Raw genomic sequence first — 5,000 nt, 5'->3', positions numbered from 1 at the left:
ATATTAATTGTTTATTTCACGATCTGGTCTTTTGGCTGGATCGCGAAAAAAACGCTAAGTCCCAAATCTTGAACTCGAGAGGAGAGCGCTGATGACAACCTTTTGGACTGGAGCTCCCTAGAATTCGGCTTTTTCCTACTTTAAAGGGATGCACTGTTGTATGTATTGTTTATTCACGATCTGGTCGTTGGATTGGATCGTGGAAAAAAAACGCTAAGTCCCAGATCCTGAACTCGACAGGAAAGCGCTGATGGCAAACATTCTGACTGGAAGTTCCTAGAAATCGGCTTTTTCCTTATTGGCATTATGTGGCACGTTTATTGTGGCTAGAACATTAATTATCCACCAAATGGCACCAACGCTTGGCGAAAGTCTCGAAACACTCCTATCCCGACGCACCAGCAACCGCAACACGATGCAAAATAAATTGCACGAGCTACTGATACTTGTACCATGCACGGTACACGGTACCAAAATATACCCCTGAAAGTGTGCAATTTGGTGCTATTCTAGGAAATTTGTTTGGGGAAGCCTAGCTACGCGTGTCGCACGTTGCATGGTCGTCGATCAGAGGCATGCAAAAGCACCTATCTAGGGGAATTACTTTACGTTCTAGTAGCAAGATCGATTTTCCGGTCTAGCACGGCAGTACGCCTGCATGCATACACTCCATGTACCAAAAATGTATCAACCTAGGCGTTGCTCAGTAGCTTTTGGCGGCACATGTAAAAAGTACTCGAGTTCAGATTCTTGGAACTTTGCGTATTGTTCAAAACTTATAACGAAAACTAAATTATAAATGGGTAAAAGGCTAGGCGTTTCTCAGTAGCTTTTGGCGCCACGTGGCAAAAGTATTCGAGTTCAGATTTCTGGGACTTAGCGTATTTTTCAAACCTGATAATGAAAATTGAAGTACAAATGGGGCATAAGCTAGGCGTTGCCCAGTAACTTTTTTCGCCACATGGAGGAAGTAGTCGAGCTCCAATTTCTGGGACGTAGCGTATTTTTCAATCATAATAAACCAAATCAAACATAAAAATCATGAAACTTACACCACGTCCCTAGGTTGTGCACAAAACGTAACGATAAAGTGCCGGCGAGGTTAGAGGTGCACCAAAATTGTGTACCGATTAGGAAAAGTACTCTATGTTGCTATGACTTGGGTAAAAAGTGTTGATTAACTGCTGGTTACGATAGACAGTTGCTTATCGTACACATCGCAAACGAACACCCCTTAGTGAGCAGTAGCAGAAGTCGATGGAACAAAGCGAATGCATTACAAACTGATCAAGTAAAATAAGGAACGCTACGTACTAGGACTTCTTTCCAAGAATGGTGTCCGCGACGGGAGGGCAAGCGTCCTTCCCAGGTTTCCCTAGTAAACCTTGTATGGTAAACATACCCAAGCGTGTCCGTAAGCACGCAACGATAGTCACGAACGAGCACATACCTAGGGAAAGTACTCTACGTACTAGGACTTCTGTCCAAGAATGGTGTCCGCGACGGTCGGGCACTGTGACGCAATTACCAAATCCTAGAATCGTACAAGCAGTGTGTACAAACATAAACATTAACGCGTTCGCTCGGGCTGCGCCGTCCGTGTTGAACACAAATGCGGGTGATTATATGAGTGGATGGACAAAAACATGCGTGGCGAAGACAATTTTCTGCACGATGTGCACATAGCTCATTTCGTCGTCCCGGGCGAATGGAAAAACACAAAAATCTCGAGTATCTTTCTAGGTTTCTGTTATAAAAGGGCAGGCCAAAAGGTGACCGGTTGAGATGAGCATTTTAAGCATGCAAGCACTTAATTGCAACTTTTCCTACAAAAACTAGGTACGTACACGTAGATTGTATCAACATGGACATCCATGATTGCGTACGCCCGGGCTGCGCCCTCCGTGTTGTACTTTCCCTGATTGGTGCACAATTTTGGTGCAAGTGTACCAACATCGACATCTATGAACGCGTACGCTCGAGCTGCACCCTCCGTCTTGTACTTTCCCTGATCGGTACACAGTTTTGGTGCACGGCTATCCCGAAAGGCAACTTGTACCAACATCGACATCCATGAACGCGTACGTAGCGTACTTTCCCTGATCGGTACACAATGTTGGTGCACGGCATAGGAAATGGGCTTAAAATGGTCAAACTCAATCCATTTCCACTAAAGATAGTCAATAACAGCTGTGCCGATGAAGTAGGGCACGATGCAAGTCAATGTTATTTAATGAATTACATGTTCACCATACATTTCAGTACAAAATTGCTCGGTCAGACCTACAAAGTGCTATATCTCGAATACTAAACGTCGCAGATGGGTGTCGTAGAACAATTTTAAGTTCGTCTAACGATTCTACATCCGATTCTGGATAGTGGTTTTTCGACCACTTTTCAACATTTTGTGACACCCCGAACCTAGGGGCAGCTCCCTAGCTTTTTTCAAAAATGTGCACCGAACGGGCCAGAGAGCTCGAGTAGTCGAAAATTTTTTTTTTTGCTAAAACCCCTCAAAACGTGTCAGGAACGCACCCTAGATGATGAAAAGTGCAACCAGAATGTCAATCGACAACATGCCCGGGGGTACAAATTTGCTCTACGCGTCCCTAGGTAGGGTACTTTTTCATACAAACATCAAAGTGTACGGTGCACACAGTGCGCGGAACAAAAATTGCTCGGTCAGACCTAGGACGGGCCATATCTCGAATACTAAACGTCGCAGATGGGTGTCGTAGAACAATTTTAAGTTCGTCTAACGATTCTACATCCGATTCTGGATAGTGGTTTTTCGACCACTTTTCAACATTTTGTGACACCCCGAACCTAGGGGCAGCTCCCTAGCTTTTTTCAAAAATGTGCACCGAACGGGCCAGAGAGCTCGAGTAGTCGAAAATTTTTTTTTTGCTAAAACCCCTCAAAACGTGTCAGGAACGCACCCTAGATGATGAAAAGTGCAACCAGAACGTCAATCGACAACATGCCCGGGGGTACAAATTTGCTCTACGCGTCCCTAGGTAGGGTACTTTTTCATACAAACATCAAAGTGTACGGTGCACAAAGTGCGCGGAACAAAAATTGCTCGGTCAGACCTAGGACGGGCCATATCTCGAATACTAAACGTCGCAGATGGGTGTCGTAGAACAATTTTAAGTTCGTCTAACGATTCTACATCCGATTCTGGATAGTGGTTTTTCGACCACTTTTCAACATTTTGTGACACCCCGAACCTAGGGGCAGCTCCCTAGCTTTTTTCAAAAATGTGCACCGAACGGGCCAGAGAGCTCGAGTAGTCGAAAAATTTTTTTTTGCTAAAACCCCTAAAAACGTGTCAGGAACGCACCCTAGATGATGAAAAGTGCAACCAGAATGTCAATCGACAACATTCCCGGGGGTACAAATTTGCTCTACGCGTCCCTAGGTAGGGTACTTTTTCATACAAACATCAAAGTGTACGGTGCACACAGTGCGCGGAACAAAAATTGCTCGGTCAGACCTAGGACGGGCCATATCTCGAATACTAAACGTCGCAGATGGGTGTCGTAGAACAATTTTAAGTTCGTCTAACGATTCTACATCCGATTCTGGATAGTGGTTTTTCGACCACTTTTCAACATTTTGTGACACCCCGAACCTAGGGGCAGCTCCCTAGCTTTTTTCAAAAATGTGCACCGAACGGGCCAGAGAGCTCGAGTAGTCGAAAATTTTTTTTTTGCTAAAACCCCTCAAAACGTGTCAGGAACGCACCCTAGATGATGAAAAGTGCAACCAGAACGTCAATCGACAACATGCCCGGGGGTACAAATTTGCTCTACGCGTCCCTAGGTAGGGTACTTTTTCATACAAACATCAAAGTGTACGGTGCACACAGTGCGCGGAACAAAAATTGCTCGGTCAGACCTAGGACGGGCCATATCTCGAATACTAAACGTCGCAGATGGGTGTCGTAGAACAATTTTAAGTTCGTCTAACGATTCTACATCCGATTCTGGATAGTGGTTTTTCGACCACTTTTCAACATTTTGTGACACCCCGAACCTAGGGGCAGCTCCCTAGCTTTTTTCAAAAATGTGCACCGAACGGGCCAGAGAGCTCGAGTAGTCGAAAATTTTTTTTTTGCTAAAACCCCTCAAAACGTGTCAGGAACGCACCCTAGATGATGAAAAGTGCAACCAGAACGTCAATCGACAACATGCCCGGGGGTACAAATTTGCTCTACGCGTCCCTAGGTAGGGTACTTTTTCATACAAACATCAAAGTGTACGGTGCACAAAGTGCGCGGAACAAAAATTGCTCGGTCAGACCTAGGACGGGCCATATCTCGAATACTAAACGTCGCAGATGGGTGTCGTAGAACAATTTTAAGTTCGTCTAACGATTCTACATCCGATTCTGGATAGTGGTTTTTCGACCACTTTTCAACATTTTGTGACACCCCGAACCTAGGGGCAGCTCCCTAGCTTTTTTCAAAAATGTGCACCGAACGGGCCAGAGAGCTCGAGTAGTCGAAAAATTTTTTTTTGCTAAAACCCCTAAAAACGTGTCAGGAACGCACCCTAGATGATGAAAAGTGCAACCAGAATGTCAATCGACAACATTCCCGGGGGTACAAATTTGCTCTACGCGTCCCTAGGTAGGGTACTTTTTCATACAAACATCAAAGTGTACGGTGCACACAGTGCGCGGAACAAAAATTGCTCGGTCAGACCTAGGACGGGCCATATCTCGAATACTAAACGTCGCAGATGGGTGTCGTAGAACAATTTTAAGTTCGTCTAACGATTCTACATCCGATTCTGGATAGTGGTTTTTCGACCACTTTTCAACATTTTGTGACACCCCGAACCTAGGGGCAGCTCCCTAGCTTTTTTCAAAAATGTGCACCGAACGGGCCAGAGAGCTCGAGTAGTCGAAAATTTTTTTTTTGCTAAAACCCCTCAAAACGTGTCAGGAACGCACCCTAGATGATGAAAAGTGCAACCAGAACGTCAATCGACAAC

The sequence above is a fragment of the Anopheles coluzzii genome, assembly GCF_943734685.1.
Source record: "Anopheles coluzzii chromosome X unlocalized genomic scaffold, AcolN3 X_unloc_7, whole genome shotgun sequence".
NCBI lineage: Eukaryota > Metazoa > Arthropoda > Insecta > Diptera > Culicidae > Anopheles > Anopheles coluzzii.
This window is presented reverse-complemented; position numbering follows the sequence as displayed.